General features: G+C 38.8%; 1 long non-coding RNA gene across 1 annotated transcript in view; it reads right to left on the bottom strand.

Moving 5' to 3' along the window:
* Window positions 1-24,406, bottom strand: part of LOC128590720 (uncharacterized) — a 125,448-nt gene extending 101,042 nt beyond the window's left edge. The window contains exons 1-3 of the long non-coding RNA XR_008381320.1: window positions 23,327-24,406; window positions 20,997-21,140; window positions 18,180-18,333 (exon numbers count right to left, since the gene is read on the bottom strand). This is a non-coding gene — a long non-coding RNA (uncharacterized LOC128590720). The remainder of the gene's footprint in view (window positions 1-18,179; window positions 18,334-20,996; window positions 21,141-23,326) is intronic.
* Between the last annotated feature and the right edge of the window lie 2,847 nt (window positions 24,407-27,253).

The following is a 27,253-nucleotide window of genomic DNA, read 5'->3' as shown; positions in this document are numbered from 1 at the left end:
TTTTTACTTTCTTCAATAATAAGGGCACCACTTTTGCTACACTTTTTCTACCTATTATATTCCTTCTTTGGTTTCCATTTCTCTCCTTTTCTCTCTTTGTAAAGATTTTTCTACTTTTCTTATCTTTCCCATACATCTCAAATAATACCTAAGACATCCCCCTATTTTTTATATGTTGCATAATTTTATATTCAATTTTCTTTGTGTACTTTTGGTATTATTTTTTCTTTTTTTCTGACTATTTCATTCTTTGTCAATCTGGCTTCTATTTATGGGACAGAGCTTCACTCTTAAGCCTTGGATAGGAGGGCCACAACATTGGCCTGACTTAAGGAGACATTGAATGCCTGGTATAGTGTGTATTTCTAGCTTTGGCCTTCGGAAGGATGTTATTGGTAGATCCCCACTGTGACATACTGCTGGTGGGGGGGGAAGGTTATATTCTATTTGGTGGAAGGGGTTCTTATTTTTGCTCAGGCTGATAAGGAGCTCCTGACCTCAAGGGACTCACCCATCCCAGACCCCCAGAGGCCAGGAATTATGGGTGGTGTCAAAGCACACTGCTGAGCACCAATATTACTCTTGTCTCTCTCTTTCTGTTCTTCACCTCTTCTTTTTAGCAATATTTCCTTTTACTCCCTCCCCTACCTTTTTCTTTTCTCTTTTTTTTTTTCTTTCTTTCCTCCCTCTCACTCTACTTTTCTCTTCCTTTTGGACCTATCTAAAGAACACTTCAATACCTAAGCACAGAGACAAGGTAAATTAAACAGAAAAAATGAAGTGAAAGGGTTTCCAATCAATAAGGGGGGAGGAAGCTGACAAGAAGAAAACACTCATGAAGAAGGACCAACAGAAAAATCCTGGCAACATGAAGAAAACAGAACAGAGAAATACCCTTCCCCAAGGGATCATGATGTAGCTACCACAGATGATTCCATCTATAAAGAAAAGATGGAAATGACAGAAAGGGAATTTAAAATGTAGATGGTAAAAATAATAAAGGAAATTGAGCAAAAGATGAAAAATAAATCAAAAAAACAGACCAAAATAAGAGATAAAAGATATAAAGAATATAAAAAGGATGAAGTAGAATATAAGGAATGGCAGAGAATTTGAAGATGTAGTAGAAAGTATCAATAACAGATTAGGCCATGAAGAAGAATCTCAGGGCTAGATGATAAAGTTCTTGAGCTAACACAGGCAGTTAAACCACACACAGTTAACACAGCTCTGTCCCATAAATAGAAGCCAGATTGACAAAGAATGAAATAGTCAGAAAAAAAGAAAAAATAATACCAAAAGTACACAAAGAAAATTGAATATAAAATTATGCAACATATAAAAAATAGGGGGATGTCTTAGGTATTATTTGAGATGTATGGGAAAGATAAGAAAAGTAGAAAAATCTTTACAAAGAGAGAAAAGGAGAGAAATGGAAACCAAAGAAGGAATAAAATGGGTAGAAAAAGTGTAGCAAAAGTGGTGCCCTTATTATTGAAGAAAGTAAAAATGGAAAAATAAAAGTAGAACAAAACAAATGAGAGAAAAGAGAAGAGAGAAAGAATATTCATGGAGAGAATTATGGGACTTCACAAAGCATTCAAACATAGAAATTATAGGTATCCTTGAAGGGAAATAAGATCATGTCAAAGGAATCAAAGTCCTACTGGAGGATATTCTAAATGAAAATTTCCCAAGTATCACCAAAAATTCCAACACACTCCTATCAGAAGGATATATAACCCTGAATCATCTCAGCTCAAACAGAGCATCTCCAAGATACATTGTCATGAACTTGTCCAAAGTCAAGAGAAAAGAGAAAATTCTGCAAGAAGCCAGGAGTATGTACCAATTGAACTACAGAGGCAGATCCATCAGGGTGACAGAGGACTTCTCAGCTGTAACTTTTCAGGCCAGTAAAGAATTGTCATCTAACTTTAACTTCCTTAAACAAAACAATTTTCAGCCCAAAATTCTATATTCTGCTAAGTTAAGCATTGAAATTGATGGAGAAATCAAGTCTTTTACTGATATGCAAACATTCAGGAAGTTTGCCAAAATAAGACCAGCTCTACAGGAAATACTTAGACCCATGCTACACACTGACCATCACGATGGACGACCAGAAAAGTTAACACTCAGAAACTAAAGGACAAAACCCAGCTTCCATAATACCACAAAGTATAAAACTAAACAATGGACATTCACAAAATAAGATGAATGGAACTCCACCATGCTTACCAGTTCTCTCAACAATTGTCAATGGACTGAATTAACCACTGAAGAGACACAGGCTGACTGACTGGATAAAAAAAACACAAGCCATCTATATACTGTCTCCAGGAAACATCTTAGCTTTGAAGGACAAATCAAGACTCAGGATAGAGGGCTGGAAACAATATTTCAGGCAAATGGAAATCAGAAGAAAGGAAAAATTGCAATCTTACATACAAGTGGATTTAAAGCAACTAAAGAAAGACAAATATGGTCACTTCATAATGGTCATGGGAAATATACAAGAGGACATTTCAATTCTAAATATTTATACACCCAATTTAAATGCTTCCAGATTTATTAAACAGACTTTAATTGGTCTGAACAATATGATATTCTATAACACCATACTAGCTGGAGACTTTAACACCCCTCTTACACAGCTGGACAGATCCCCTAAACAGAAAGTAAACAAAGATAAAAGGGACTTAAACATGACCCTAGAACAATTGTGCTTCATAGACATATACATAATACACTATCCCAAAGCTAAGGCACATACATTCTTCTCATCAAGCCATAAAACATTCTCCAAAATAGAACATATACAACACAACACAACACAACACAAATCAAACTTCAACAAAATTAAAAGAATTGAAATTACACTTGCATCTTTCCAGACCACAGGGAAATTAAGGTGGAACTAAACTTCAACAAACATTTTCATCTCCACGCAAAGGCATGGAAACTAAATAACCTTATGGTGAATGACAGTTGGGTCAAGGAAGAGACAAAGAAAGAAATCATTAACTTTCTCAAACATAACAGTAATGAAGACACAATCCACCAAAACCTGTGGGATATTGCAAAAGCAGTCCTAAATGAAAAATTTATCACATGAGATGCCTACATCTGAAAAACAGAAAAGAGCACATCAACAGCCTAATGAATTATCTTAAAGAAAAGGAAAAGGAAGAGCAATCCAACCCCAAACCTAGCAAAAGAAAAAAAAATAACCAAAATTAAAGCAAAAATAAATGAAATTGAAAACAAAAGAATCATTCAGAAAATTAACAAAACAAAAAAATTGGTTCTTCAAAAACATAAATAAAATCAATAAACCATTGGCAAGATTAACTGGAAACAGAAAAGTAAAATCTTGAATAACCTCAATTGGAAATGAAAAGAGGGAAATAACAACTGATACCACAATGATACGAGAGATTATCTCTAACTACTACAAAAATACTCTATCCCCAGAAATTTGATGATGTGGAGGAAATAGACCAATACCTAGAATTACACCATCTCCCTAAACTTAACCAGGAAGAAATATATCTCTGTTTTTGTTTTTGTTTTTTTTTTCTTTTTTTGGAGGGGGGTGTTGTTGTTGTTTTAGGGGATTTATTAAGAGTACAAAGAATCAGGTTACATTGCTTACATTTGTTAGGTATAGTCCCTCTTATAATTATGTCCTGCCCCCAGGAAGTGTATCACATATTGTGACCCCTAACCCCCTCCTTCATTCCCTCTCTCTGCTACGCCATTCCCCCACCCCCTGCCATGTTCTACCATCAATTCTCTACATACCAGAATTGGGTACATTGAATTCTTGCTACTCCATTCTTGTAATGCTTTACTATGAAGAATGTATTTCAACTCCATCCAGTTTAATACAAAAGATGAAAAGTCACCATCACTTTGGTGGCTGAATAGTATTCCATGGTATACATATACCACAGATTGTTAATCCATTCCTGGATTGGTGGATATTTAGGTTATTTCCATAATTTGGCAATTGTAAATTGAGCTGCAATAAACAGTCTAGTACAAATGTCCTTATGATAAAAGGATTGTTTTTCTTCTGGGTAGACGCCCAGTAATGGGATTACAAGATCAAATGGGAGGTCTAGCTTGAGTGCTTTGAGGTTTCTCCATACTTCCTTCCAAAAGGTTGAATTAGTTTGCAGTCCCACCAGCAGTGTAAAAGTCTGTCCTTCTCTCTGCATCCATGCTAGCATCTGCAGGATTGAGATTTTGTTATGTGGGCCATTCTAACTGGGGTTAGGTGATAGCTCAGGGTGGTTTTGATTTGCATTTCTCTGATCATTAGGGATGATGAGCTAAGAAAAATGTATATTCCTTAATTTTTAGGATGGTGTGTTCTGTATATGTCTATAATCCTATTTGTTCTAGGGTCCTATTAAAGTCCTTTGTATCTTTGTTTAGTTTCTGTTTAGAGGATCTGTCCATTCTGTCAGAGAGGTGCTAAAGTTCCTAGATATTATGATGTTATGAGATATATTATGGTGTTATGAGATATCATATTGCTCAGACCATTCAAGATCTGTTTCATAAATCTAGGAGCATTTACATTAGGTGCATAAATATTTAAAATTGACATGTCTTCTTGTTGTCTTGTTCCTTTGACCAGTATAAAGTGTCCACCTTTGTCTTTCTTAACTTTAGTTGCTTTGAATCTATTTATATCTGAGAATAAAATTGCAACCACTTTTTTCTTCTGATTTCCATTTGCTTAGAATACTGTTTTCCATCCCTTAACCCTGAGTCTTGATTTGTCTTTCAGGGCTCAGTGTGTCTGTCTCCTGAAGATAGCATATGGGTCACTTGTGTTTTTTATCCATTCAGCCAACCTGTGCCTCTTCAATGGGGAATTCAGTCCATTACATTTATTGAGAGTATTGATAAGTGTGGTAGAATTTTATTCATCTTGTTATGAGAAAGTCTGTTGTGTAGTTTTATCCTTTGTGCCATTGTGGGAGCTAAGTTTTGGCCTTTAGCATCTGGGTGTTTATTTTGGTGGTTGTCCATTGTGGTGGTCAGTTTTGAGAATAGGTCTAAGTATTTCTTGTAGTGCTGGTCTTGTGGAGAATTTCCTCAGTGCTCGTATATCTGCAAAAGATTTTATTTCTCCATCAATTTTGCAGCTTAGTTTAGTGAGATTCAGCATTCTGGGCTGAAAATTGTTTTGTTTAAGGATACTGAAGGTAGATGACCATACTTTTCTGGCTTGGAAAGTTTTAGTTGAAAAGTCTGCTGTCATCATAATGACTCTGCACCTGTATATCAGTTTTCACTTACTCCTAGCTATTTGCAGTATTTTCTCCTTCATCATGACTTGGGACAGGTTCAGTACAATGTGTCTTGAAGAGGCTCTGTTTGAGTTGAGATGACCAGGGGTTCATTATCCATCTGAAAGGAGTGTGTAGGGGTCCTTAGTAAAACTTGGGATGTATTCATTTATGATAGTCTCCAATAGGACTTCCATGCCTTTGGGACAATTCTTCTTCCCCTTCAGGAATTCCTATTATTCATATATTTGAACACTTCATGGAGTCCCATAGTTTAGTAAGCTTCTGCTCTGCTTTCTCTTTCTTCTTTTCTGCTTCTGTAACTACCAGGGCTAACTTGAGCACTTTATCCTCTAGCTCTGATATTCTTTGTTCTCCATGGTCTAATCTATTTTTGATACTTTCTACTGCATCTTTGTATCTTTACATTCTGTGATTGTCGCCTTCATTTCCTTAAGCTCCACCATATCCTTTCTATATTCTACATATCTCTGTCTAACTTTTGGTTCTTTCTTTCCATTTTCTCATCCATTCCATGCATTCTCTTAGTCATCCATATTTTAAATTTCCTTATGTCAAGTCCATTAATTCTTTATAGGAGAAATCTTCTGTAAAAGCTGCCTCATGGTCCCTCGGAGAAGTTGCTCTATTTTGTCTTTTCATGGTGCCTGAATTTTTCTATTCATTCCTCCTCAGTTGTGCTTTCTTCTTGTTCACTTCCTTGTGCTTCTTTTCCTTCTCACTTCCTCCTTTGCTTCAAATTACCTTGTTTCAGAGTTTAGGTGATGAAAAAGCCTAATGTGAGGTCAAAGGGCGGAAAAAGGTAAACAGCAAACAGGGAGAAACAAGATGAAAAGAAAGAAAGAGAAAAAAGAAGGAAAGAGGAAAAAAATAAAGAGAAAGAAAAAGGGAAGGGGGAATAACAACAACAACAAAAAAAAACCTTATAGAACAGGAGATAGGAAAAGAGGATGAGAGTGATGTAAGAAATGGTATTGATCAGCACGGTGCCAAGGCCATGCCTGAAACGCAAGTATTTTGAGGGGCTGGACTGTGTGGATTCCTCAAAATCAGCTGCTCCTTCCCAGCCTGAGCAGAGGCATACTCTTCCTTTGCCATAAATAAGAAGAGAAGAAAAAGAGCAAAAAAAAAAAAAAAGGGAAGGAAAAATTAAGTAAGAATGAAAACAAAAGAAAAATTCTGCAGCATGATCTTGTTAACACTTTCCTCCTAAGGCCAAAAGTTGAAAGGTCTCTTAGCTCTCTTGAGCCACAGCTGCAGGCAAGATCTCTGCACCATGCACAGCCTTGATTTCTCCCATTCCTCAGTTGTACCTAAACAGATCTCTTGAACAGATCAAAATCAAGCACTAAGATTGCAGAAATAATAAAAAAGCTTCAAAACAAAACAAAACAACCCTGGATCAGGTGGCTTCACACTAGAATTCTATCAAAACTTCAAAGGTGAGCTGGTACCTATACTGTAGAAACTATTCCAAAACATTGAGAAGGAACCTTCCCAAATATGTTCTATAAGCAAATATCACCCTGATTTAAAAACCAGGAAAGGACCCAACTAAAAAGGAGAACTACAGACCAATTTTACTAATAAATGTCACTGCAAAAATACTCAACAAAATCTTAGCTAACAGATTGCAGCTACACTTTAAAGGAAATTATACATCACAATCAATTAGGCTTTATCACAGGGATGCCAGTCTGGTTTAACATACACAAATCCATAAATGTAATTCACCGTAGTAATAGAAGCAAAAACAAATACCATAAGAATCTCTTAATAGATGAAGAAAAAGCATTTGACAAAATTCAGCATCCTTTTCTAACAAGAACGCTTAACAGGCACAGGTGGCATCTTTCTTAAGATGATTGAGGCCATGTCTGATAAGCCACAGCTAACATCATACTGAAGGGTGTAAAACTGAAGTATTTTCCACTTAGAACTGGAACTAGACCAGGATGTCCACTATTGCCACTACTATTCAACATAATTCTGGAAGTTCTAACCAATGCAATCAGGCAAGAAAAGGATATAAAGGGCACCCAAATGGGGACAGAGGAGGTCAAACTCTCACTCTTTGCTGATGATATGATCTTATACTTACAGAACCTCAAAGACTCAACCACAAAAGTCCTGGAAGTGATCAAGAAATACAGTAACATCTCAGTATAAAATCAATGTCCACAAATCAATAGCCTTTGTATACACTAATAATAGCCAAGTTGAGAAGCAAATCAAGGACACAATTCCCTTCATAATAGTGAAAAAGAAAATGAAATACCTAGGAATATACCTAACAAAAGAGGTGAAGGATCAATACAAAGAGAATTATGAAACCCTAAGAAAATAAATAGAAGAAGACATTTAAAAAATGGAAGAACATACCATGCTCATAACTGGGAAGATACAACATTGTCAAAATGTCTATTCTACCCAAAGCATTCTAGAGAGTCAATGCAGTCCCCATTAAAATACCAACATCATACTTTGAAGGACCGGAAAAAGAGTACATCATTTTGTATGGAGCCAGAAAAAAACCCACATAGCCAAAACTTCTTCATAATAAAAATAAAGTTGGAGGTATCACTCTAACAGATTTCAGGTTATATTACAAGTCCACAATGATCAAAACATCATGGTACTGGCACAAAAATAGAAATATAGACATATGGAACAATATAGGAAACCAAGAGATGAAACCAGTTCCTAGTTGCCATCTGATCTTTGATAAACCAAGCAAAAGCATAAAGAGTGGCAAATAATCCCTCTTCAACAAATAGTGCTAGGAGAACTGGATAGCTACATTAAAAGACTGAAAATGAATCCACACCTTTCACCACTGACAAACATTGACTGAAGATGGATAAAAGATTTAAATCTAAGACATGAAACAATAAAAATCTTAGAAGAAAGTGTGGGAAAATGCTTCATGGTGTTGGACTGGGGAAAGATTTTATGATGAAGACTTCAACACAATTGGCGATCACAATAACAACAAAAATAAACAAATGGGACTTAAGCTGAAAAGCTTCTGCACAGCTAAGGTCACAACGAGTGAAGAAGATAACCTTCAAAATAGGAAAAGACATGTGCATGATATGAATCTGACAAAGGGTTGATAACTAGACTCCATAGAGAACTAAAATTAATCAACAAAAAAGAAGCATCTATCACTGAGCCAAGAGACATGAACAGAACATTTTCTGATGAAGACAGACGAATGGCTAACAAACATTTGAAAAAATGCTCATTGTCCCTAATCATCAGAGAAATGCAAATCAAAACCACCTTGAGATATCACCTAACCCCAGTGGAAGTGGCCCACATCACAAAGTCTCAAAGCTGGAGATGCTGATGAGATGGGGAACACTTTTACACTGTCAGTGGGACTGCAAACTAATATAACCTCTTTAGAAAGAAGTATAGAGAGTCCTCCAAGAACTCAAATTAGATGTCTTATTTGATCCTGCAATCTCATTACTGGGCATCTACCCAGAAGGAAAAAAATAAATCCTTCTATCATAACGACATTTGCATTGATTGTTTATTGCAGCTCAATTTACAATCACCAAAATGTGGAAACAACCTAAATGCTCACCAACCTAGGAATGGATTAATAAACTATAGTATATGTATACCATGGAAAACTATTCAGCCATTAAAGGCTTTACATCTTTTATATTAACCTGGATGGAGTTGAAACACATCCTGCATAGTAAAGTATCACAAGAATGGAAATAGAATTGAATATCCAATGGATTCAGAAGCCAGAGGTGATCTAATGCATGCACATATAAGAGAAAAGTCAATTCAAGGTGGGGAGAGGGGAGAGAGAAGAGGGAGAGGGGAGGAGGGAGGGGGATTGATGTGCTCCCACTTAATGGGCACAATGTTAGGATGTATGGCACAATTGAGCGCACAGTTATAAGAGGAACTCTACCTAACAACTGCAAATATTGTAACCTATTTCTTTGTACCCTCAAATTAACCAGAAATAAAAAAATTATTCAGATGAACCCCATGCATTCTAATACTGAGGCTCAGAAAATGTGGTGTTTGAGTCCAAGATATGCTAATTAATTACTGTGAACACTGAGTTTGTGTTCAGAGCACTTTTCACAAAAAAAAAATAAAGTCCATTGTCTTAGCCCTAATATCAAACTGTCTTCCCTCCCCACAGCTGTCCAAAGAATCATTATAATGATTCTAATCATGTCCTCAAAGGTATATTTAGGATAATTCTGTTGCCAGGATTTTTTCAACTAAATAAGCATGATCTGTGTGCCAGCAAGGCTCCATGAACTATCATTAAAAGAATACCAGGGAAAAAAATTGGCAAACTGAGAATGTACAAAGATAATAAAACCAGCAAGGCCCTATTTAGCTCTTGCCATCTCTGAATCATTGTTTTTCATTGTTTTAGCTTCCTCTGCTTCACTTTATAAGTTAATACAGGTTCTAAGGATGTTTTTACACTTAGGGACAATGAGATATCACCAGAATCCTGAGACTACTGGGAAATTAAATCACGCATTTACTATAAGGAAAAATCTGTTCCATTGTTGCTCAATATCATATTTATCAGTAGCAGTACCAATTGCAAAAGAAAATTCTTTGAAATATTCAATGGTTTCCTACCAAACAAGAGAAACCTTCATCTTGTTTGTCAGCATGGAGCATGGTCAGGCAACAGCAGTTCAGCTGAGAGTCAACTGATACCATCTGGCCACAGAAACATCAGAGTAATAAAAGAGAGGTTTGCTTATTTTTTTTTAATAGGATCAGTCAAACCCGTAAAGCAGAAAATAAACATATAACTATAACAATACAATGATGAAAAATGTAACCAACAAACTTCAGTGCAAGCAGGTGTATTTAAAATTGTTCATTCTGAAGCCATCCTTTTTATATTTAAATTTAACTGCCACATCCATTGCGTCACCATCAATTAAGTTTATTTTCAAGAATAATAGCCACAGTCCATAGAACATTAACAGAGTTCACAGATAGAATTACTCTAGTTGCGAAGAAAAAGTATCCAATGTACTCAACCCTAATATAAAACTAATTTATAGCTTTCATACGAAGGCTATAACCCAATCTCAGTACAAGAATATGGGGAAGGGGGCAAGGGAGGGGAACGGAAGGGGAGGAAGGGTGGAGGGAGAGTGATTGGTGGGTCCAGACCTAGGGTGCATCTTGGAAGGGTGCAGGTGAAGTTTACTAAGTGTAGAGTATAAGGGTTTGAACACAATAATGAAGAAAATGCTATGAAGGCTATGTTAACCAGTTCGGTGAAAATATTTCAGACTGTATATGGAACCAGCACATTGTACCTCATGACTGCATTATTGTACACAGCTATGATTTAATTTTAAAAAAAGTATTACTTATATATAATAATATTCATCTATTTTAAGCGTAATATTTGATGAATTTGCTAATCAAAATGTAAGATAATTCCTTCATCCTAAAATCTTCATCATGTCTTTTAAAGTTGACTCATCTTCTACTCCTGACTCCAGCAACCACTGATCTGCCTTGTCATTATAGCTTTTTGCCTTTCTAGAATTTCACATAAATAGAATCATAGATACAAAATAAAAATTAAAAAAAAAGGAAAAGCCAAAATTCAAATTAATTTTATAAATACACATTTTATAACTTCTGAGCAATTTATTGCTAAAAGGTAAGTAGGTAAGGAAGCTGGGCCTCTAATACAGGCAATAGTAAAAATTTCAAACCACAAAAGTTATATTAAAGTATTTTATCAGAAGAATTCCAAAGCATAATTCAATTATATTCTTTATTACATTTTTCTTTGCAATAGTTCTGGTTTCATTTGTGATGTATATAAATTAATTCTGTGTGAATGACTGGGTTATATACCACAGAAAATTGTTAAAATTGTACACATGTAGATACCCTGTTTCCCCGAAAATAAGACATCCTCTGAAAATAAGACCTACTTACAGGAAAGATAAGCCGTCCCCTGAAAATAAGACCTAGGGCATCTTTGGGAGCATACCTTAAAATAAGACACTGTCTTATTTTCGGGGAAACAGGGTAATATATGAAAATAACAAATATCTATACGCTGCTCATTATTGTAACTTCATTTTTCCCCAGTTATTCTGATTATTTTAATATCTCATGAAGTAAAATATAAATCATTCAACAACTATGTTGCATTATGTAGTCACTTCTATGTTTTTATCTACCAACACAAGCAAAGCTTCTATCACAACCTGGGTAAAAAAAATAAGGAAGTGCTTGAGGTTGTCAAGAATCTAGGACATTGCAAGAAAAGTGACCATATTTTAGGAGATAGATACATTGAAGCAAGTGATGAACCAAGTACTTTCAAAAAGACTGACCACAGCAAGCAGAGGGGAGCAGGACCACAGGCTGCTCTATTGGAAATAACTATTTACTGTGTTTTCTGAAGCTTGATGTGTCAGAATAAAAGATTTAATGAAGTAATTTAATTGTATAAAACTGTAATTTTCATTAAATTTTATTCTACAAAGGGGAAAAAAAAATAATTATTCCAGTTGCACCAGACCAACCAGGTTCCAAAACACTCTGCTTCTGGAACTGACGCTGAGCATTCTGAGCACACTTGCTCAAGGTATCCTTGCGACATGGAAAGCCAGGTCAGTGGACACCCTGGCTCTCACTCCCCAGCAACCCCTGCCAATAGGGTACTGTGTACATGGGGCAAACTAAATTACAGTTCCTCATGGAGGAAGTAACTGGGAGGAAAAGTGATCAGAAAGACTCCCAGATGTCCATCCATAAAGAAATAAATATTCCATGACACTTGTGAAAGCAGAGTAAGGGAGACTTTATTCAACACCATGGAGACAAGTCAGGGATCACATCAGTAAGACTCTGCAGTGGGGAGAGATCAGGCTCATCAGGAATGCAGAGATGGGGCTCTGAGTGGGGAATTCACAGCCAAGGAGCAGAGTAGGGGCACCTAGCCAACAGCTAAGAAAAAACATGTAGTATCGGGAGCTTCCAGCAATACTCACCTAACAGGATTTGTGCTGTGGGAAAGCCAGGGTGACCAGACATCATGTGGGGGACAGTGGGGAAGGGGACTCTGATCAGACATCAATGGTAGGGGGTTCTTGTGAACCTGACTTTGCAGGATTTTTACAAGGAAATGCACAAATGGGCCTAGGAGAAGGGTTAGGAGGCAGGAAGAATCTCTATCACCATGCTGTCCCAGAGTCTGTTTCTATCAGCTTTTTATTGTGGTAAAATATACATATCTACATAACATAAAACGTACAGTGTTAATCGTTTTTAGGTGCACAGCTCAGTGTCATTAGGTACAGACACACCGATGGCATAATCACCTTCACCATCCATGGATGCAACTCTTTCCATTTTATAAAACTAAAACTCTGCACCAAACAGTGACTCTTTATCTCCCACCCTAGCGATCACCATGTCACTTCTGTCTCAATGAATTTGACTGCCCTGAGAACCCCATAGAAGTGTATACCATGTGTCCCATTGTGTCTAGCTTATTGCATTTAGTATAATATCCTCAAGGTTTATCCATGTCGTAGTGTGCACCAGAATTTCGTTCCTTTTAAGGCCAACATTCCACTGCATGTATGTGCCACATTGTGTATATCTGTCCATCTCTCAGTGGACATTTGTGTGGTTTCCACCTTCCATCTATAATGAATAATGCTGCAATGAACGTGAGTCTGTTTGAGTTTTTTAACTTTGAACTTTTAAAAAGTGATGGCATGGGAGCAGAGGAGGTCAAACTCTCCCTCTTTGCTGACGACATGATCTTATACTTAGAGAACCCCAAAGACTCAACCACAAGACTCCTAGAAGTCATCAAAAAATACAGTAATGTTTCAGGATATAAAATCAATGTCCACAAGTCAGTAGCCTTTGTGTACACCAATAACAGTCAAGATGAGAAGCTAATTAAGGACACAACTCCCTTCATCATAGTTTCAAAGAAAATGAAATACCTAGGAGTATACCTAACGAAGGAGGTGAAGAACCTCTATAAAGAAAACTATGAAATCCTCAGAAAGGAAATAGCAGAGGATATTAACAAATGGAAGAACATACCATGCTCATGGATGGGAAGAATCAACATTGTTAAAATGTCTATACTTCCCAAAGCAATCTACCTATTCAATGCCATTCCTATCAAAATACCAACACTGTACTTTCAAGATTTGGAAAAAATGATTCTGCATTTTGTATGGAACCGGAAAAAACCCCGTATAGCTAAGGCAGTTCTCTGTAACAAAAATAAAGCTGGGGGCATCAGCATACCAGATTTTAGTCTGTACTACAAAGCCATAGTGCTCAAGACAGCATGGTACTGGCACAAAAACAGAGACATAGACACTTGGAATCGAATTGAAAACCAAGAAATGAAACTAACATTTTACAACCACCTAATCTTTGATAAACCAAACAAGAACATACCTTGGGGGAAAGACTCCCTATTCAATAAATGGTGTTGGGAGAACTGGATGTCTACATGTAAAAGACTGAAACTGGACCCACACCTTTCCCCACTCACAAAAATTGATTCAAGATGGATAAAGGACTTAAATTTAAGGCATGAAACAATAAAAATCCTCAAAGAAAGCATAGGAAAAACACTGGAAGATATTGGCCTGGGGAAAGACTTCATGAAGAAGACTGCCATGGCAATTGCAACAACAACAAAAATAAACAAATGGGACTTCATTAAACTGAAAAGCTTCTGTACAGCTAAGGACACAATAACCAAAGCAAAGAGACAACCTACACAATGGGAAAGGATATTTGCATATTTTCAATCAGACAAAAGCGCTTGATAACTAGGACCTATAGAGAACTCAAATTAATCCACATGAAAAAAGCCAACAATCCCATATATCAATGGGCAAGAGACATGAATAGAACTTTCTCTAAAGATGACAGATGAATGGCTAACAAACACATGAAAAAATGTTCATCATCTCTATATATTAGAGAAATGCAAATCAAAACATCCCTGAGATATCATCTAACCCCAGTGAGAATGGCCCACATCACAAAAATCTCAAAACTGCAGATGCTGGCGTGGATGTGGAGAGAAGGGAACACTTTTACACTGCTGGTGGGACTGCAAACTAGTACAACCTCTCTGGAAGGTTGTATGGAGAAACCTCAAAGCACTCAACCTAGACCTCCCATTTGATCCTGCAATCCCATTACTGGGCATCTACCCAGAAGGAAAAAAATCCTTTTATCATAAGGACACTTGTACTAGACTGTTTATTGCAGCTCAATTTACAATCGCCAAAATGTGGAAAGAGCCTAAATGCCCACCAACCCAGGAATGGATTAACAAGCTGTGGTATATGTATACCATGGAATACTATTCAGCCATTAAAAAAAATGGAGACTTTACATCCTTCATATTAACCTGGATGGACGTGGAAGACATTATTCTTAGTAAAGCATCACAAGAATGGAGAAGCATGAATCCTATGTACTCAATTTTGATATGAGGACAATTAACGACAATTATGGTTATGGGGGGGAAACAGAAAGAGGGATGGAGGGAGGGGGGTGGGGCCTTGGTGTGTGTCACACTTTATGGGAGCAAGACATGATTGCAAGAGGGACTTTACCTAACAATTGCAATCAGTGTAACCTGGCTTATTGTACCCTCAATGAATCCCCAACAATAAAAAAAAAAAAAAAAGTGATGGCATGGCTAATGAAAGCTCATTTGGGAGATAGTAGACTGCAGTCATTCTGAGGTCAGAGTAGCTTGGGAACTTCAACTCCATTGCTTACTAGCTGTGTGACCTGAGGTCAGTTACCTAACTTCTCTGTGCCTTCCTTGCCTAAACAAATAATTTATCATTGTATCTACTTCCCAGACCTGCTATAAGGATTAAATAATGTATAAGGCATGATTATCACAGAACTTTGCACATAGCAAGCATTTAATAAATATTAGCTGTTATTTTTAATATAGAAAAATTAGGGGATGTAAGTAAGCAAGTGGAAAAAATTAAAATTATCTTTTATCCTGAAGATTATTCTTATTATCCATTTGGAAGTATAGCCATCCTCACATTTTATTTTGACAAAAATTAAATACTATAGACAGTTTGGTCAACCATGTTTTCTATTTAACTATAAATTGTAAACATCTTTGTGAATATGTAATTATATTTCTCAGCTACCATTTTTAATGGCTGCATAGCCCTTTCGGGGGAAAAATTCTATGATCTAATCAATTATTGGTCAGTTTCAGGTTGAGCTCTCCAGGAGCAGACTTTGAGGTGGGAAATGTTCCTGGAAAAAGCAATGAACAGGCAAGGACGCAGGAGGAGAGGGTGGCACGGAGCACAGGCTGATCTCAGCAAAGGCCCCACAGAGGACAGCTGGAGCCAGAACCCGCAGAATAGTCCCAAACCATGGCAAGGATGCTGGACTCTGCTACTCACCCTGCTGTCTGCTGTTGGTTAAAAGCCAGCCAGCATCCTTTTAAGCTTTCTGCACACACAGCAAGGCTGGCTCCAAGAGCCTGCAGGCTTGTTGCTGCCACTGCTGAAGCAAAAGTCAGACCCAAGGACACACCCAAACACGAGAAGTCTTCCCAAGGAGGTGGGGGACAGGTTAACATGCCTTGTAAGGGCACAATAAATGAATCAAATTTACTCAGATATATTGTGCCAAGAATACACGTGAGTCCAGCCGTGGGAGGACACCCCGTTTCTGTCTGCCATCCAAATCCCCTCCAGCTTGTGACTCCCTCACAGCCTCACAACTCAGTTGCTTCTCGTCTATGAGTATACAACATGGGGAGCCTGCCCCATAAGCCCCCCAGAAAGCAGCGGTCAGACCACAAAAGTGTGTTACCAAGCGGTCTCTCTCTTCATTGGAACAATGTGGCAGAAGTTATTACGTCTGTCTGGGGGCAGGGAGATATAAACACCAGCTAGGGACTTAGATGCTGTCAAATTCCCTCCAGACTGCAGGTAAACTGAAAAAATCCCCAGAGACAGACACTGCAGGATTTCAGTTGGGAATTTTTCTTGCTGGTAAGAAATTTATTTTAATACCTCCTCTTAACACATTTTTATCACAACGGCAGAAAGTAGAAAGCTATCTTTCTTCTCCAGGCTTCTAGAAGCTAAAGGAAAGTTGAATGCAATGCATAGGTTCTCTAAGCCCTGGCACTGGGTTTCCCACAGGGGCACGTGCACATCCATGGCCCCTGCTGAAGGAAAGATGTAGGTTTCTCTTAAAGAGGACGTATGTGAATGTGGTCCCCACATTCGTCTGGCTAATGCCTGGAGGCCTATCTGCCCTGGAAGGCAGCTTGGAGAAGGTCAGAGGCCTATCTGCCCTGGAAGCGGCTTGGAGAAGGTCAGAGGCCTATCTGCCCTGGAAGGCGGCTTGGAGAAGGTCAGAGGCCTATCTGCCCTGGAAGGCGGCTTGGAGAAGGTCAGAGGCCTATCTGCCCTGGAAGGCGGCTTGGAGAAGGTCAGAGGCCTATCTGCCCTGGAAGGCGGCTTGGAGAAGGTCAGAGGCCTATCTGCCCTGGAAGGCGGCTTGGAGAAGGTCAGGCAAAGACTACACTTGTCCCACCTGTCATCATGGATCTGAAACCTTCCTCCCCTTTGGCCATAGATCCAAAGGATTGGGAAAAGGTGGAGGCAATGGAGACTTACCACCCCTGGATACCATTCCAGCTGAATGCTAGTAAATGCATTTTGCCAGTAATTAACATTTGTGGCCCTTGGGTTCATGGTCAACCCGCTAAAGGCTGTGGGTTCCATTAGGTACCCCATGTGGTATCCTTTATTAAGGTTGCAATGATTACAGTAGTAGTGAGGTGACTCACGTCATCTCTAAAGAGGGTAGAGAAGTAAAAGGAAGGAGAAAAAAGAATTCCTAGCAGGTGCAACAACACATGCACACACACCATGGAAATGAACTCAACCCACTGATGAGCCAAGGATGAGAGTTACCTGAGGAGTGAAATTATACGATATAGAGAAAGCATCAGGCGATTGATGATAAGAAAGGTGACTTTTAGTTCCTGTTCATCTTGGGTAACCAGCTTGTCCTGATTAACCCCAGTCTTTCCCAGTTTTAGGACTAAATGTCCCTTGTGCTGTGAACTCTCTTAGAACAGGGCAAACCAGAATCTTTGACAGACAAGTAATATAGTCAGTGCTATAGACTGGAGTTTACAAATGCAGATGTTCAAACCCTAAGCCCTAGTGTGATGGTATTTGGAGACAAGCAAGGGTGGCTAAGTCATCAGGATAGAGCCCCCATGAATGGGTTCAGAGCCTTATAAGAAGAAACACAAAAGAGCTTGTTTCTGCTCTCTCTCATTTTCCCCCTCTCTGCCACCAGGCCGGCACTCCGATCATGAACTTCCAAACACCAGAATTGTGAGAAAAAAATGTTGTTTAAAACACCCAGTCTGTAGTATTTTGTTACAGCAGCCTGAGTTGAATAAAACAGCTTCACAGGTAGAAAAAGCACAAAGGAATTATGAGTTAATATGGTAAACCATTTGGAAAAGAGCTAACGGTTAGGCCCTGAGGGTCTAGTTTACCAACAGGTTATGAGCACAGGCTTTTGAGCCATTTGCCTTTACCATGACAGTAGGAAGTAGGGAAATAAAAACCAGAGTTGTTCACATTGTTAAGAAAAACCACTGCTGGGTTCACTTAATAATCTGGGATGCAAAGCTCAGGGTCCCATTAAAGCTGAACCCGGAGGTTGCTAGGAAAACTATGAGCCAGCCAGCCAGACGCAGGTAGACACAGAAGCCAAGCATTAGAGTCAGGGACTCACCTGCAGTGGGGAATTTGGGGCACACATGCAGGATGATGAGGAGGATGTGGTCAGGCACCATCTCCTCCACCCAGAGCCATCTCCACCACGGGTGCCTCCTCTCAGGGCCTCTCCGGGAGACACTTCCTGGCACCAGCTACCTCAATGGATTCGCCTGCAAAATCCAACCACAGTTTGTAAACAAAAACCCTCAGCTCAAAACAATCAAGTTATAAGCAACATTTTCAATCATAACCCATCGTAAATTGAAGACTACACACATAAAAACTAGTTCTCTCAGCTAAGGAGCTGGAATTCATTGTTATCCAGAGGTCAGAAACAAATTAAAAGCCAACATTTCACCGTTATTTTCCATTTGTAAGGAGATGGATGGGATTATATAAGACAACTTTGCTATATATGCCACCAAAGAAAAAATACACTCTTTAGTGTAATATTTTCTCAAGGTTAAAGGAAAAACAGAATTGAAAAATAACCTATAATGATTTCTAAAAATATAGCATCTGTTTTTTTTTTTCAATCAGGATACCACTTCTGACTTATGTTATTTATTTCAATAAATAAATTGAATTTAATATTGCAGACTAAATTTTAATACAAAGATGTTAAGTCCCTGTTTAATATAGTGAGCTTCACTTCTAAACAGTAATAAAATTGAAATTTTCTGTGGGATACTTAACATAGTAACTACACATTTCTTGTTTTATTTATTCTAGACTTGTAAGATTATACCAAGACTGCATATGGAAAGAGGGAAAGACATGATTTTTTTGCATTATCTGCAGAATAAAAGTAAACTAGAATGCTACTTATGTTCTCAGGGCCATAGAGAGAGAACATCTCTCTTATTCCCTCAGTTGATTCCCTGTAAACTTTCCAATTATTGCCAAGAGATTGTCAATGGGACGATTTTTCTGTATTGTCAAACTTCCTCATAGTTAATAACATTCGTATAACGTTTCCTGTACCATTGCTAGCTTCCGAGTGGGAAATGTCCATAAACAGGATTACAAGTGGCTTATATCATAAGAGAAATCTTAATTATTCGTGTAAATAGTAAGGGGACAGATCAGTTTGTCTTATGACACAAACAAAAGATAGTCATTCAGTAAACAAGAAAAAATTATATGGACTATTACACCTTGAAGATATTTAAAAAGTGAAAGCAGTATTGTCACCACGCAGTTTGGTTTCTCCTCTAATCTGGCTCCACTCCCTGGGTGAGTGTCCACATATACATGGGTGATATTATTTTTCCAATTACAACCAGAAAAGAACCACATGCTGAAAAAAAGAGTGCTCTCTTGATTTATGAATGTATATGTTTGGAGTGGCTATAACAAAATACCAAAGACTGGATGGCTTAAACAAAAAACATTTTTGTCTCACAATTCTGGAGGCTGGAAGATCAGGGTCCTGGCTGATTTAGTGTCTGGTGAGGGCTGTTTCCCAGTTTAGAGAGGCTGCGTTAAGCTGTGTTCTCACATAGGCGAGGGCCTTCATCACCTCTCAAAGGCCCCACCTCCTAACACCATCACCTTGGGAGTTAAGATTTCAATGTATGAATTCAGAGGGAGAGAAATATTCAATCCATTCCATTATGATTTTCAAAACACTAGTATTTAAACATATCTTCTCTATCGATGATTTTTTACTGCTTTTACAAATAACATACTTTACATGCCTGGGCAAAACATGCTACCGGACCAGAATATGATATTTAAAAGCCAGAATTCTCCATATGCTGTGTGTGTGTGTGTGTGTGTGTGTGTGTGTGTGTGTGTGAGTGAACAAACCTAAGAAGAAGTTGTATTGACAAAAGATAGAATATTATAAATTCTAAATTATTCCCCACCACTCCTTTCTCTTCCTCATGTTTTACCTCCCCAGGACCTGATTGATTTTTCAGCCCCACAATTGTATTTTTCTATTATTCTAGCCTGTGAGAACAGAATTATAGAAAAGAAAGTGAAGTAACATTCTGGAAATAGGTTGCAAAGAACAGGGACCCTGCTAGTAGAACGCTCCTCTCACTAGTAGAATGCTAAATCAGGAAGCATGCACATCAAAAGCACCAGCTGGCATCAGCACACCAGCAGGCCCTCCTGCTCCCGAGTCTCTAACACGGGCCACAGACATGCCAGCCCCCCTTCAACCCAAACTCTGTAGGGAGCCCTGGAAACCAAAGTGCAGACAATGACATCTGTAATAGCCAGAATCATGTCCCCCCAGAGATGTCCACATCTAATCCCAAGGACCTATAACTAGGTCATCTTATGTGGCAAAAGAGATTTTGCAGGTATAACTACATGAAGAACCTTGAGACGGGAGATGACCCTGGATTATCCAGGTGGGCCCAATTGTTAGGTCTGGTGGAGAGTAAACAGGCGGCGAGGAAGTGACTAAGGGCAGAGAGCAGAACCAAATTGCATCTAGGAACAGTTCCCCAGTGGGCGTGTGCACAGTAAGAGTTTCCAAGTGACCTTTCACTGACTGGGGCTAATTACCATCTAATCAGCATAGCATTGGTGGAGTTTTCATGAAAGATTTTAGGAGGACACATGCATGGTGAGGAAACTATTATATAACCTAACCTGTTATGCAATCTGTTATATAATTCCAACCCGTCAATCACCCTAAAGGTGAGAAATGGCAACCAATCCCACCAGGAGAGAGGCAGGACAAACCAGGGAGCATATAAGAGACAGCATAGTGCTGAGACTTCAGGATATTTCTCCACTCATAGAGAATGACCCGTATCTCCCTCTGAGACATACTTTCACTTTGTAATAAATGTTGTGTGTAATTACTTTGTACCTGTGATGGTTCATCTGCTCAATTTGGCGCCAGCGTCCATACTTAAAACTGGGAACCAGGGGACCAGGGAACATCCAGACAGCCCTAACACAATGTCATCACAAGGGTCCTTATAAGAGGAGGGCACGAGGGTCAGAGCTGGAGCTGGAACAACAAAATTAGAGATTGGGCAACAAAGGAACCACAAGCAAGGAGTGTAAGTGGCCTCCATAAAGGCAAGGAAATGCTTTTGCTCAGAGCCCCTCCCAAAAGATTGCAGCCCTGTTGACACCTGAATTTGAGCCCAGCAAAACCCATTTTGGACTTCTGACCTCTAGAATTCTAAAATAATAAATTTGTGCTGTTTTAAGCCACTAAATTTGTGCTAAATTTTTATAGAAGCAATAGAAGCCACTAAATTTGTGCTAAATTTTTATAGAAGCTAATACCATATCCAAGAGCCTAAGGAAGTTGCACTGGACAGGCATCCTTTGGAAAACTTACATGGAGACAATCAAATTTCACATTGCAGCCCTGATGGCCAGAGATGCCATTAGTTATGAAGAGTTCCTGGACACAACCTGCACTTATTCCGGCTCTGTCATTTCTAAGAATTTTCCCTAAGTAAATAAGCAGAGATGGATATGCTTGAATGAGCATAGTATCATTTTTATAATACCAAAAAGATCAACCTATATATTTAACAATAAGATAAGAATTAAATAAATCATATGACTTTGTATTAAAGACCTGGGAAAGTGCTCACAAGTCATTTTTAAGTAAGAAAACAAAATCTAAAGCCAAACTATTTCTTAATTTTGAATTACAAATGTATGTGTGTACAAAGATACACCGTACATATACAGACAAGGAGAGAGAATACCACGTGGAGATTCATATGTGTGCATCTGTACAGAATAAATGGAATTGTATGTATCTTATTAGCAGTTATTTCAAGCATAGTGCCTGGCACACAATAGATGCTTAAAATTACTTGTTTTTCCTTTTTTATCTTCTGTTCCTTTTATGTTTTCTCCTAAGAACATAGTCTTTTATAGTAGAAAATCAAATGATTATAAAAATATATCTGGATATGCCTATCAGTGTCATACACTTTTCCTATGTGCTTTGATGGCATGTGAACAGGATTGCTTCTAGAAGTGAGCTTCTGCTGCTATTGAAATGAACCTATCTCCAGGGGGCCTTGGCAGTGGTAATCATAAAAGGAGGATTGGAACTGCCAGTGTCTGATATTCCTCCACGTCCCCAAGCTGAGTTAGCTTTGATGTAAGCAGCAGGTGTGTGTTTGGATCAGCCTGAGAAGCACAGGGCAAGCAAGCCGGGTGCCTTTGCTTTGTCTCCCGTGGTGCTAGAGATGTCTCGCTCCCCAAGATGCCACAGCGTACAGGAAGTGAAGATGCTGCACCCAAGAAACACAAGCACTCGCAATACGCAGACAGCTTAGGAGTTCACCTGGGTTGAGGTCATAATCAGGTTAGGTTGTATTAAGTATTTTCATTCTCAATACTGATCACGAAAGGTCCTCAGGATTTCTTTCCTAATAGTTTACATTGCAGAAATCCAACATGCAATCATAAAGGGTCAGAGAATCTTTCTCCCAGGGGCTCGTGGGTTCTGGCCCAGGGCTGCTAAACAACGACAACTACAACATAATAATAGCCTGGCGTTGTGGTGGGCTCCTGTAGTCCCAGCTACTTGGGAGACTGAGGCAAGAGAATCACTTGAGCCCAAGAATTTGAGGTTGCTGTGAGCTGTGATACTACAGCACTCTACCGAAGGTAACATAGTGAAACTCTATCTCCAAAAAAAAAAAAAAAAAAAGAGGGCAGCAAGATCAACATGCCCCACTGAATTGAAGCCATACTAGGAGTTTAGCACAGCCAGCCTGAAATGGGGCCCACCTCCACACTATCCCAGGAGAGTGGCTCTCCTTTTTCAGCTTCTCCTGATGCAATAAGAAGCACTCAGATCAGATACATGTGCTTTCTTGTCAAAATGTAGATTCGCTTTGCTCTACCTTTAAAGCCAGATAAAACAGCATAAGGAGAAGGAACCCATCTTTCTAAGGAGTATTATTACATTGATCTACCTGATGGTAAATTTTATATGCCCCCTAGGCTGACTTATGGTACCCAGAGAGTGGGTCCAAGATTATTCTGGGTGTTTCTGTGAGAGTGTTTTCAGTGAAATTAAAATTTAAATTGGTGAGCTTTCAATAAAGCGTATGGCCCTTCATAATGTGGGTGGGCCTCATCCAGTCAGCTGAAAGCCTGAAGAGAACAAAAAAAATGATTCTTCCCAAGCAAGAAAGATTTCTCCAGAAAACTTACCTGCACCATCAGGCTCTCCTGGTTGTCCAACCTCAGGACTCAACTTATAGACCTGATAGAACATAATTGTGTGAGCCTATTTCTTACAATAAATATTTTATGTTTACACATATATACCAGTGTTTTTAAACCTTTTTATCTCATGGCACATTTGAACCTATAGTTAGTTAAACTTCCACAGCACACTTAAATGATGTTGATCAAAAAAAGGAGGAAAAGGCTCAGCACCCGTAGCACAGTGGTTAAGGCACCAGCCACATACACTGAAGGTGCCAGGTTCAAACCCAGCCCAGGCCAGCTAAACAACTGCAACAACAATAACAAATAGCCAGGCATTGTGGCAGGCACCTGTAGTCCCAACTACTCTAGAGGCTGAGGCAAGAGAATTGCTTAAGCCCAAGAGTTCAAGGTCGCTGTGAGCTGTGATGTGAGACTCTGTCTCAAAAAAAAAAAAAAAAAAAAAAAAGGAGTGAAAAAAGAACATACTTACTGTGCTTTGAACTTGTTTCAAAAATTACTTACTTAGTCTTTAAAAATTTTTGCAGCAGCCCTAAGATCCTCTCATGGCACACCAGTAGAAAATCGCTGATACATACTGTGTGTGTGTATCCTATTGGCTGTAGAGAACCCTGATTAATACAACCCACCCCACGCATTTTCTAGATTCCGTTGCTTTGTGTCCTTGGCAACCCTTTCAGGTGCCAATCTTATATTGTTACTCACCTAATATCTGTGCACAGACTCTGTATGCCTTTTTCTTATCTCATCTTCTGACCTAAGTCAGTAGCTGATCTGCTTTTACTTTGGTAGCTGCCCACATCTCTTTAAAAATTACCTAACCTAAGCCAAGTCAATTTTCTGCTCTGATATTTCATCTTACATGAAACAAGATGAACCAATAAGAGACATCCAAATAAAGATTACCTGCTGCTGTATCTCATCTCCCTGTTGTGTTTGCACTTTCTATTACCATCTAATGATATTCTCATATCTATTTCTTACTTGGATCTAGCATCTCATAAGTGGATAGCTCACTCAGCACAGATTCTGGCTGCCCTTGTGTAGCATCCTACATCAGGCAACACGGACAAACAGCACCTGCCATAAAAAACGATCTGATAGACCTGTCTGAAGATGAGGGATCAGAGAAAAAGGACCTCTATAAAAACAGCTTTAGGGACTTCTGCATAGAATTTCTGTGCTTCAAGAGTTTTCCAGTGCTTCTTTTGCTTTCATAACAGAGAAGATTTTTCTGTTTGTTTATTTCTTTATTTATTTTTGCTTGCACGTCAGTAGCTATAATAACAATTGGATAAATTATCATTCAGGTGAATAGGGTGTCAGGGTCACGCACTCTAATTGTGCTAAAAATTATGTATTGATTATAATAGTCATAGAATGTGAACATTCTGTGAATGATTAGACAGTTACAAAGGGATCATTTTTCCAGGGCTTAATACTTAGAGGAAATACAGAGTTTAAATAAAACATTTTATTTTAAAAAGTAATGTGTGTTTTTTACTCATTCGGTTAACAAATCCATAATGAGTATCTTTTATATGTAACCAAAGATAAACATACATTTCCTAAGCCTGGTTGAATGTATATCATACATAAAACCTAGCCTTAAATAAAGTAATTAGACAATCCTTCTCATCGTCTTAATCAACGTTGGGTTACTTAGGCAAAAACGGGGAAAGGGAGGATTTATTGAAAGAATATCAATCCTGCCAAGTCCTTGCCTTTCAAGGAATTGAATATATATGAATTATAATATATAATTATATATTCTAATCCAAGAGGTGGATATTCTAATCTATGTTCCTGAGAAACACTCTGCCCAGCATCCTAATACCTGTTATGGATCTGAGACTGCGCTAGTACACACCACACACATACTGTTCCTCAAGGCTTACAGTCATTAGATACAAAAGAGCCTGTATGATTCATGTAATAAACTACAGACGCAATGAGACAGCTCAGGAGTAAGATAAAGGATAATAAAAATTCATTACCTGATATCACATTTTCCCTGAGGTGCATGCAGGCTCTACAGGGCAGGTTTACACATAATTAAAAATCAAGAGTCAGAGGCATCCTGAATTCCTCCTCCAATGTCTCTTGCTTAAACTTACTACTGTTTGAATAAGATTATGTCTCAGAAACAACCATCTGTACCACCTGAATTCTTTTCTCTGCAGCATAGTGAACAAAGACTAGCATGGAAACCCAGTTATAACAGAGTCAGGGTTATCCAGCAAGACACAACCTCAGAGTGTGTGGTGGCCCCATTTCCTCACCTACCACTGAGCTGCACTGGCTCCCAGTACCACTCATGGGCTTGGCCGAGACGCTCCCACAAAGCTCCCTCCCCTTGTACCCAAGGGCACCTTTTTTTTTTCTTCCTGAATAGGAAAAAGATTATTCTCATACTTTTCTTTTTAGTATTTTTTCACTTTTTTCAAATTAATATGAAGGTACAATTTTTAGGTCACATTGTTCTCCCTTCCAAGGTAAAGTTCCATTTGTAGAGGATACCCTCACCCAGGAGGTGTGCTATACACCCTCACAATGTGCACGTTAGGGGAGATATCACCTCATGCCCTCCCTCTTTTTGCCAAACATCCCCGCCCGCCCACTTCCCTCTCCTCCCAAACTGGGAGTATATTCATGTTTTATTGTTCTTATGAACATGTAATTGTTTATATATTGATTTCATATTAGTATCGAGTACATTGGATATTCATCTTTCAATTCTTGTGATACTTTACTAAGAAGAAGGTATTTCAACTCCATCCAGGTAAATGTAAAAGATGTAAAGTCTCCATCTTTTTAATGGCTGTATAATATTCCATGATATACATATACCACAGTTTGTTGATCCATTCATGGGTTGATGGGCACTTAGGTTGCTTCCACAACTTGGAAATTATGAATTGAGTTGCAATAAATGTTCTAATGCAAATGTTTTTGTGGTAAAATGATTTTTGTTCTTCTGGATAGATACCTAGTAATACGATTGCAGGATCAAATGGAAGGTCTATATTTAGATCTTTGAAGAGTCTCCATATTTCTCTCCAAAAAAGCTGTATTAGTTTGCAATCCCACCAGCAGTGTAGAAGCATTCCCTTCTCTCCACATCCACACCAGCATCTGGTGTTTTGGGACTTTGTGATGTAGGCTAATCTTGCTGGGGTTAGGTGATGTCTTAGAGTGATTTTGACCAAGGGCACCTTTTCCAAATTCTTTTTCTATAAGAGGTTTACTGGCTGCACACCTTTCATCTCTAATTTTCTTTTCTTTCTTTCTTTTTTTTTTTTTTTTTTTTGAGACGCAGTCTCACTCTGTTGCCTGAGCTGGGGTGCTATGGCCTCAGCCTAGCTCAGAGCAACCTCAAATTCCTGGGTTCAAGAGATCCTCCCGAGTTGGAGCAAGATGGCAGCCGAATAACAGCTTCCCTGCAACTGGGCACAGTGAGTCTGGGGAGAAAAGACTCCAGGTATCTCTGGCTGGTGGGATCTGCCTATAAACCATCCCTTTGAGGATACAGGGAGTCAGCAAGGGACTTCTGGATCCCAAAAGGAGGACAAAAACAGTGGAAAACTGGCAAGTGGTTGCGTGTGTTCAATCCACCTAATCCCACCAGCAGCAGTAAGCACAAGCAGCAGTGAGACTGCAAACTGGAAAGGCCTTACCTGTGAACTGTTTCGGTGTTTTTGGACTTGGCACTCAGTAGAACTGCCTTGGGGAGAGCTTGAGCAGGGCATTGTCTAGGGCCACAGACTGAGCCACTGAGATGAACGGAGCTAATAGTGTTCAGCTGTGGGCCGCAGGGAGCTATTGTGAGAGAACTGCCCCGGCAAGCTCTGCCCTCAGGGTCACAGAGCAAGGATAAAGCGGGAGCTAGTAACCTAGTGACTGAGCAGC

The sequence above is a fragment of the Nycticebus coucang genome, chromosome 7 (assembly GCF_027406575.1).
Source record: "Nycticebus coucang isolate mNycCou1 chromosome 7, mNycCou1.pri, whole genome shotgun sequence".
NCBI lineage: Eukaryota > Metazoa > Chordata > Mammalia > Primates > Lorisidae > Nycticebus > Nycticebus coucang.
Note: the sequence above shows the minus strand (reverse complement) of the source record. Positions and strands in the feature narration are given on the sequence as shown.